This window comes from Poecilia formosa, unplaced genomic scaffold (assembly GCF_000485575.1).
Source record: "Poecilia formosa unplaced genomic scaffold, Poecilia_formosa-5.1.2 Scaffold53, whole genome shotgun sequence".
Classification (NCBI taxonomy): Eukaryota; Metazoa; Chordata; class Actinopteri; order Cyprinodontiformes; family Poeciliidae; genus Poecilia; species Poecilia formosa.
Window position 1 is genome coordinate 1,443,596 of NW_006799992.1, and position 9,993 is coordinate 1,453,588.

Below are 9,993 nucleotides of genomic sequence, written 5' to 3' on the forward strand. Positions count from 1 at the left end.
ACAGTTTACAAGTTTTGGTCTTAGTAAGTGTTTCAGTCATGACGCACAGTCGCCAACCTCCATTTCCTCTGTGTAGAGTTATCCATTTCTGTCCACTGCAAACGTAACAGCATTTTAAAGATTCATGAAACAGTATTTGCATGAACCACTTTGGCTCTGTTGAGATAGTAATAGAAGTTTGCTTTAGTCGTGCCCCCTCTAAGAATAGCTATTGTTTTCACCGACAGACTAATAGAGATTTATACCAAATTGAGGCGTCTGGGGAATTATCCACTGCACCTAATCCTTTTTTTGCTTTTTTTTACTTTAGAAAAAAAAAAAAAAAAATCAGGTCAAATTTTACATGAGCAACTTCATTTCAGTCACATTATCAAAGTGGGAGTCTGCTGCTCTCAGCAGTGTACTCCACAGTCAATCCCGTTTAAAATGGTTCGCAATCAAATCTCACAGGCTAGTCTCCTTCCCCTGGTGACACATTTTCACCCAGTGTTTAAACTGTGACTGACATAAAGCACTTTATATAAAAATTTGGCTATGGGATCCAGAATTTTGTGTTAACCAAAACCTATTTGTTAACAAATACTATATACTGGACAATTGGAGTAATGTTGTCTTGCATTTCCAACACTACATTTAGAATGTGCCATACACGGCTTACAAACAAAAGAATCAGAAGCTATCAATTGAGAAAAAATCTACTGACAAGGCTATTTTGTAATACTTGCTATTTCCTCAACAAATCAATCAAATCATGGCTGTCAAATGTTATCAAAAGCAATTTGGTAGAGTTGTTTATTACCTATCACATCAGCAGAATTTATGTTTCCAAAACATCCATCCGTGTTCTTTTTCTTCCTTTAATGTGTTGTTTTTATGTTTATATGTTGGGAGGGAACACTAGGTGCATGTTCTCACTGTATTCATTCTGTGCAGGTGCCAAGTTTTGGGCTGCAGATAGTTATGAGTTCTGTTACAGACAGATAATAAAATTTTTGTCAGACAGACTTTGCATACAAGCAGACGTGTAAAACAAGGATCACCGTTAAATGTTACAGTTTTGTACTTTATTAGTCTGCAATAAGAGCTGGTGCATCAGGCATATTTTGTTTTTTCATTGGAAGCAGCACAACATCTTGCTGTGGCATGCACAGCAGCTACTTGTCACATGACCTTTTCCTGTTGACCTTTGGCCTCATTGCTTGAAACATGAACCAGATCTGTCTGTTTGGGTGCATTTATGAAAACTTAACCTGTAAACTCAATCTAAAATCCAGCTAAGCATGTTGTCACATTACAACTACAAACCTAGATGTACTTTATTGGATTCCAATGTAGTAGACTACAACAAAGTGGCGTACAACTAGAGAGTGGTTGTTTTTATTTAAAAATGAAAATCTGAAAAGTGTGGCATGTATAAAGTATTCAATACTTTAAAGAATCAACTTCCACGGCAATTACCTCTTCTAATTGCCTTGTGCTATATTTGCACATACAACAAAATAACTGTATTGTGAAATTTGTTTTTACAAAAAAAAAAAAAACAGTTCAAGCTCACTGAACAGAGAATGTTTGTGAACATCAATCTTCAAGTCCACGACTGTAAATGGTACCTAGGTTTGGACATTGTGTGGGCCATCACAGGGTGCATTCTGGGTGATGTACTGAGTTAGTTATTTACTACACTTTGAAGTTTGAAAGGAAGTTTATAATTGCGGGCTCATCATCTGATCATAGCTCTGTCTTTCACAATTTTGCTCTTCATAGTTCCCTCTGCATTGTAGCTTTTATTTGTTATAAAGTATTTTGAAGTAAAAGCTACCAGCAGGATATATCACAAAGTAAAATAAACAGACTGGGACTGAAATGTCCTTTACTGCACTCAAAGTTTACAACACTGCAGAGCCATTTTCAGCTCAGTCCCTGGGGCCAGTCACAGTGTCCTCCTCTGATGGATGCACTGTGACACCGGCATAAACAACAACCTTCACTGTTGACCCTCATTGCAAGCTGGGGGCACGCCTACGCACGGCATCACTCAAAAGAGGAAGAAAAAAAAATAGTGCTGTGAAATCATGGCTGATCTGTAGGGAAAAAAAGGGGCTACTGGGTGCAAAAGAGTGAAGCAAAACAAGGCAAGTGAGACTATTTGATCCATCGTGTGAGTCCTATTTTCCCCAAGAGACAATAGGTGGATGAAGGCAGATGCTGCAGCCTTTGAATGGAGTGCTGGTCAACTCGTGCAGGATGTTATGTTTTCACACTGTCCCGCTCCTTTGTTGTGCAGCTGATAACATGCAAAATGTTGCTCTCTCAACTTTACAGAAAATTCCCATGCTGAGTTGACTGGCTGTCGAGCAAACAGCCCCCCACCCCTGCTCAGCCCTGCCTAAGCTGCAGCTCGACGGCTCCCAACCCCCCATCTACAGCGGCCCCACTCCACAGTGAAAGGGACCCCACCCAAAACTGGGAAGAAGCAGTCAGAAGGGGGTTGTTGTTGCATTGTCTGCATGTCTCTGTGAATTTATTTCAAGGAAAGCCTTTTTTTTATTTCTAATTGAAGCTAATCACTTGTCTGTGAATAAACATCCAAGGATATTGTTTTCATTTGGAGTTATTTAAATCACAAGTTTGTTATTTTCCAACACAGTATATCTCCGTTGAGTGTATTTATGTACAGTTCCTTGTAAAACTACTTCTTCCTCTTAAACTCGCCACATTTTGTCAAATTACAGCCTAAAACTTTAATGCATGATAGTTGGATTTTTTTTTTATTATAGACTACCATAAAGTAACACACAATTACCAAGTTGAAGGAAAAGGACACAGGACGCTCGCATTTTCTTTGCAAATTTAAATGGGAAACGTGTGGGAGTGCATATGCAATCTGCCCCCACATCAGTACTTTGTAGAACTACCTCTGGCTTTTTTTTTTATCTCTACCAGCTTTGCATATCTAGATAAATCTTTACCCATTCTTTCAACAGATTATAGTTGAACTGAAGGTAAATCGAATGGAGACAAGGGGTTTTCAAGTCTTGCTACAGATTCTCAGTTTGTTGGAGTTCATGTGGTTTTAAGCCCTTGTCTTGCTGAATCTCCCCATTTCAACCCTTTTGAACTCTGTAACAGTTTTCTCTCTTTCTATCTCAATACACCTTTCCATTCACTCTCACCATCTTCCCTGTCTGTGGTCAAGAAAAGCATTTCACCATGTTGCAAAGAAAGGATGACGTGATCAGGGTAAAAATAGTTTTGTCCTTCTAGGTTTCATTAAACTTGAGCTGTGTCAATACACAGGTGGAATTACACATTAACATCCATAGGTAACTGGATGCTGACTTTTGTTTATCATGGTTGGGATTATGGAGGACATACAAATGCACTCCACACTGTTCAGTTTTTACTTGGAAAACACTAAGATGCTCAGGTGTTGTTGTTTTTTTTTAACTGAGAAACCCCCTCTGTTAACTTACACATTTAGGTTTAAACTACATTTTAAAACCCACCATTCCACTTTTTGTGACTTCAAACTTGTGTCAGCTTTCTGTATGACAATGTACATAAGTAATTAATCACAAAACATCTCTGGAATGTAAAAAACAAACTGGAAAATACACAAACAAGAGTAGAACGTATGACTTTTCATAAAGTTTAATTCGCGAACAAGAGATTGTTCCTCTGTTTAATGTATTTATAAAACAAAACAAAAAAGAACAGATCAATAATACATCAATATGGCTCCCATGCATTACCACTGGCAATAGCTAATTAAACTCCTGTAACTGCACATTTCCAACACTCTCACTTATTTTATTGTCATTTTATCAAGTATATTTAAGAGGTTTTATTTTTTTATCAAGCTGAATTGCTTAGGTGCAGTCTACTTGTCAATATTGTTTTCCACACTGATATGTTAATCGTATTTGCATGTATTTCTTTCTTCTGTGAAGACAACATGATGTGTGGCCGATGTGCTGCATTCAGAAACACAGACGTCGCATGTTGTGCAATCTCATCTACTGTTTTAAGTCGTTTGCTGTCTTTTACTTTGAAGTGTGCCACTTTGAGTCCTTTGAAGAGGCAAAACAGCCTTTGTGTTAGCTCTGAACTCAGAACTTGTCATCTAAACCTGAAACTTCCTGTGCCTCTAATGTGTCAGGCACAGTGGCAGACAGCGTGTCCCAGCCCATTTATGTCTGAGCCATTTTTTTTTTTTGCTTTCTTACCAGTGAGGAAGTCAAAAAATTTCTCCTAGGCGAGTTATTTATGAGAGTGCACTGCCAGCAGAGGTGATAAGACTCTGAATGTTGAAATTATTCAAAGTTCGCCGCATTATAACACAATTTGCTTGGTAGCTTTTGTACTTAATGGTACGTGTCAACCAGGCGCTTTGTCTTCCATCTTCAGCCCGCTCCCCACACAAACAACCCCCGTCATTTGTTTGTGCTTGTACAATATGCACTTTCACATCCCAATTTTACAGTTTCCATCCCGGTGTCATTTAATTATCTGTCCAAATCCTGGTTTGAAAAGGCTGTTTGTCACATAAATTGATTGCGAAACAATGTGACAAAGATGCCAAATTTTCCTGTTTTGCTTTTTTTCTTTTTTCTTTTTTGGAAAGCTCAGCCCCCCTTCATGTCCCCCTCCTCCTGCCTGTTCTGTCAACACCTCTTGATTTTAGCCACAGGTACAGCAGGGGCTCAGCAAATGAATTCAGCTCTCCCTGGGTTCATCCAAAGGTAACACATTTGAAGCCCAGAACCACCCGAGGGATACACTTCCCTCACTATTACGTGTATTCTGACACCACTTTAATGTGACGAGTTGAACGTAACTCTATATATAACAAATACCAGACAGGGTTTGGAAGACTTATGTGGAAATTAATTCAAGCATTGTGTCTGTCAGTATGTCTTCACACTTCCAGCTGCAAGGAAAAGTTGCTTGTAAATGAACTCTTAATGATTACTGAGCAGCAGCAGCAGCAGCAGCGGCTCAGGTGGTAAACAAATCATTTGTCAGGCATAGCGGCAGAGTGATGACACCTGGGCAATATCCAAAACAGCTTCTGGATGCAGTTTGCAGGTGTCCTTCAGCTAGCGTAGATGTGTACCAGTGTTGTTATTGAGACCGCTTGGCTGATTGTGCCATAGCCGGGATCATAAGCATAATGCAACACTGCGTTGCATAATTCATCAGGGAACAGAGAAATAAAAGAAACGAGACCTGTTTGGTCTTGCAGAGAGCTCAACAGTCGTCCATGATTTCATTTGTTAGACATAAACAAGAACCTGAAGTTTGACTCAATAGTCAAAGTTTTGAGAACTGAGTGTCCAAATGTCATGTACTTGAGTAAAGTTGAAGTCTTCAGTTCTTTGTAAATTAGTTTTAAATGATGGCTTGAAAATAGATGCGCCTTGCTTTTGATCAATCTAACAAATCTGTGTTTTCCCTTAAAAAAACTGTTTTTGTTCCTTTACAATTGAGCTCATTTCCTGTCCGTGTGTTAAGTTACAGATGCTGTTATAAGGGACAGCCGAGAAGAGAGAAGCTGAAATAGTTTTCAATCAAATTGTATGACGTGTAAAGCAAAACGCTTAGTTTATGAAGCAGGAAAAATACTCTTTTTTCTTTAAAATTTAGCTAGAACTGAATCTAAATGTGTTATGACTCAAATTATCAACGGGGTGCATGAAGACAAAGCCTAGTAGAGTTTGCAAATTGCTAATTGTAAATTGGTATAGCATAAAAACAAGAAGAAAGGCATTTGTTTAATTTTAATAGAATAATCACAGATGAGCTAAAACAAGGATTTACATTAAGCTGCCCAGTGAAAGGCAAGATGTACTTACAAATGCATTTCTTTCAAATGCATTTGTTAAAGACATCCAGCAACTTCACTGCAGCTCATTTGGTTTTTCAATCACCTCATTCCAGTAGTTCTGTAAAAACTAAGGTCTTTCAGAACCCAAAACAGTCACTCTCAACAACAAACAGCTTTTACAGTCAGATTCTAACTGTAAAAGCAAAAGTAAAGCACATCATATTGTATCTGGGCAACTGGTCATGTGGTTTAAAAAAAAAAAAGGTTTTCAGTGAATATTTAAATTTTTTAGCGGAACTATTACATATCCAAAAATAGCCTCGTTGAAAGTATCAGCAAATTCTACGTTGACATATAAGGTACACCTGGCTTGATGTATGCATTTTGCTCTCTCTCACTTTTTCTCTCCCTCTCCTTCTCTCTCTCTCTCCTTTTTTTCTCCTCATTGGTGGGATTATTGCTGCTATTAACTTTCTTTCCCATAGAAATAATTTCAGAGCTTCTGTGTTGTTTCTGCATCCCCTTCCTGTCTCTTCACAGTCACGATTTGCTTACTCAGGAGAAGGAAATGTTGCAAAGTCAACCACCCAATGCAATAGTCTCAGCTTCTTTAAATAGATAACTTCTCACCAGTTGGCAGTAAGTTAACACTTGACTTTTACTGTACTGTTTTACTGTATTGGACTGGATGTGAACTCATGGGATTATATGTAACTGATATGAAGAAATGATATAAATTGGGTCTGAGATAATGCAGCTGATCATATTTTCCCCCTATCAGTGCTATAGAAAAAGCTTATTTGTTTAAAGTAAAACATAAACGACTGTTGTAAGCACAGAAGTCCACATTAACGTACTTATGCTGGAACCATGACGTTGCTTTTTTGAATATAATAAGTATATATATTTTTGCAGCGCGATCCGGTTCGCTCATCTAAGAATGAAGTGGATTCTAGCCACCAACAGGATGCTCACCGCTCCTCATAGCTTGTATTTGTAGCCCTAATTACTGAATGCACACCTGGCCAAGTGCACTTTCTGTGGAGGGTGTTTGGTGACCTTTTTTGACAGGCTGAAAGAAAAGGTCAGAGGGGTCAAAGAGGAGGATGGGTGAGAAGACAAAATGTCTTCCCCAGTTTTCACAAAGAATGCTGCACAGTTTGACTATGTTGAAAAGACACTGAAAAGCCTCACTGTCGTATTCATAGGTTTACTCCTGAGGTTTCACAATGTAAAGTTACTAACTACAAAATTATTTACACAAAAACAACCGGGAAAAGTAAGGCCTGAAGTGTGAGAAATTTGTCATATGTTGATTGTGTAAAGGAATATAAGGGAATTAAGAAATGGTAGAACAATAATGCCAGTTGGATCTTCTTAAAAGCTGTGCACATGGGAATATTTTTATTTAAATTAACTAATGTAGTTTATTGCTGATGCATTGTTTCAGGGAGTTATAACCCCTCTTCTAACCCAACCCTCAGTCCTCTGTTTTTTTTATTTTTATGTTTTTTTTAATGTATTTCCAACAGCATCACAGATTTGGCGTAATTACTACAGAACATCTCAGGTGGAGGTAAAAGGTCTACTAGTGGATTTTGGATTGAGTTTTTGAGCACGTGCAAAATGCATGCAAATCAAATTGTGTAAAGCCATTGTGTAAAGCTAATAAGTACAACAAGTCACATCAGATGTTGAGTTCAAGTACAGTGATTATAGCTTCAATCAAAGGAGTTCAAAGGTGTATCTCACTGTAATATTGCTACACTTTAGACATGTGGTGGCCATTTTGGAATTTGTGGTCTGGGTGGGTAAGAAATGTCCACCATTGCCACTCAGAGATCTGTTATCAAGAAATCTTGTTTATATTTCCAACTTTGCTAATTATGACCTCACAGACATCAATCAAACATGCCGAACCAGTGAATAATAATGTTAACTTTTTTTATGTTATTTGTCTAATATGACAAAAGATGGAAAGGTAAACATGCTTAAAACTTATTAAATTACTCTTTTAAAATGCCTGTCATAGTTGCCCATGTAAAAAAGTTTAAGTTGTGTCAATAAAGACATTTCTAAAAAGATGCTGTGTTTACAATAAAAATATTTACAGAAACAGAGATTCCCTTTTTAAAAGACTGGTCCAAACTGTTTGTTTTCTGTCCTCAGAAGGCCCTGAGAAGGAGAATTGTGTGGTTGCATATTGTCAAACGTCCACTCACTCCTTCCTATCCAGTTTAATTCTTGTAACTCCGTGTGCACTTGGGTGTTAATAATAGGCTTTTTGGAGACCCGAGTCAGATGGGATGAGTTACTTTCCTGCCTTAACTGCAAGCTTCAGTGGGGTGGGGGAGTTAATATGCTGGTGAAAGACATGCTTGTGTTTGTTTTTAGGGGTCTGGGGGTGCAAGCTACTCCGCCAAACAGCTAATCTTGTTATTTTTGCATCACAGGCATGTCTGACAAAAGTTCAGGTGCTGCTGTATGAGCTGTTCTCCAGGATGCTTCTGCACTTCTTCCCCTTCAGAGATGTCCCAGAATGTTCTGAACACTCGATTGGCCTCTAAAGTGTTGGTAGGCAGGTGCTGCGTGGTAGATTAAAAAAAGAAAACAACGATAAATCATGGAAGGAAGAGACATGGATGGAAATAGAGTTGGAGTTGCTCTTGTTTCTAAGGTAACTGTCGACGGGGAGGTACCAGTGGTGGAAGCGGAGAGAAAACAAACCTCCCTGCTCCGATGGCAACAGCACAGCAATTGGTTCTCGTTTCCTGCGAGGACAGGAAGAAAAAAAATCCATAACAAGGTCCCCTAGTAGCCCAGGAGAGGCAGTTCGATGTTGCATCAGAAAGCAAGAGGCAGGGCAAAATGTACACACGCGCGCGCTCGCGCGCGCACGCACACAATCACATGCTCCACTTCACTGTGTAGCAGCCCCTCCCACTCAGTAGCGCTCCCACTCTCCCGCCAAAACATCTACAGCACGTGAAACCTGCCTAGAAACCGAAGTGAAACTTCCGCCTTCCTCCGATTGGCTGAGCTCCCTAGCAACCGCGTATGCCTCGGCAGCCAGTCAGGCGCGTCGAGAGAGGCACACTGACCCAATGAAACAGATTATTCAGAGGCGCGGGTAGGCACACTGACCTGGTAACAGTCAGGAGAAGAAGTCAGGGAGATGCTGCAGGGGGGGAGAAGAAAAGAGCCCTGCGATTGGCCCAATGGTTTTCTCTTTCTTCCCATTGGCTCGGCGGCTACCTCTTTGCAGTCATTCATATATTTCTCTGGCTGCATCAGCAGCAACTCTGATTATTCCTCCACCCTAAGCCACTTGGTTCAACTTCCAGAGTGGCCACCCTGCCCTCAAGGAAATCCACGCCGAAGGTCAACGCAAAGATTGCTGTGCTGAAAAGGGATTGGTTCAGACGCACAGGAGCAGAAGAAGATCCTAGTAACAACTCTACCTCATCATGTCAGAGCAGGATTAAAGTCTGCGAGCAACAGCTTGCCGAACAACACAAGTGCTCCTCCTGTTGTCGCTGCTGATATGCTTGTTATTGTCTCTGTGGTGGTGAACAAGAGCCAGTGAAAGATGTAATTAGCTTCTCGCTTAATAATGCAGACAGGAACGGGGCTGTTCTCCAAGCAAGCTGCTAGACACACATTAGGAAATAAGTTAGCTTTGTTTTGAATATATAAAAAAAGAAAGAAAAAAAACACATACACAAGTCTTGTCCAAGACAGCTTGGACAAAACTTACTGAACCTTTTTAAACATTCCAAACTGCTTGTCCCGGTGGAGAGGGGAACTAATGTCAATACCCCCCAGGATCAGGAGTTCACTTTGAATAGTTAATGAGGTAGAGGGGTGGGGTAGGTTTCAAATAGTTCTGCGAATCGAGCATGCCATGCATACAGCCTAATTTAACATAACTGCGGGCCAAAACTCGCTCAGGCAGGAACATTATACCGTGATGATTAGTAAAAACAACATTAGCATCCAGCAGAGAAATCGCTCGAAGCACCCACACAAATTAGTTTTTGAGGGTTGTGGATAACGCAATCAATAAAAGAGAATTTTTAAAAATCCTTTTTTTTTTTTGTAAATAAACACTTCACTTAAGCTGCTTCTTCAAGACACCCTTTTTTTATTAATAATTATTTTCAGCT

The 9,993-nt window shown here is 39.6% G+C and overlaps 1 long non-coding RNA gene across 1 annotated transcript; it reads right to left on the reverse strand.

Moving 5' to 3' along the window:
* Positions 1 to 7,343: 7,343 nt before the first annotated feature.
* LOC107836342 (uncharacterized) lies at positions 7,344 to 9,346 on the reverse strand. Its single transcript, XR_001662226.1, has 2 exons — positions 8,972 to 9,346; positions 7,344 to 8,598 (listed from the first exon to the last, which is right to left on the reverse strand). It is a non-coding gene; the product is annotated as an uncharacterized LOC107836342 (long non-coding RNA).
* Between the last annotated feature and the right edge of the window lie 647 nt (positions 9,347 to 9,993).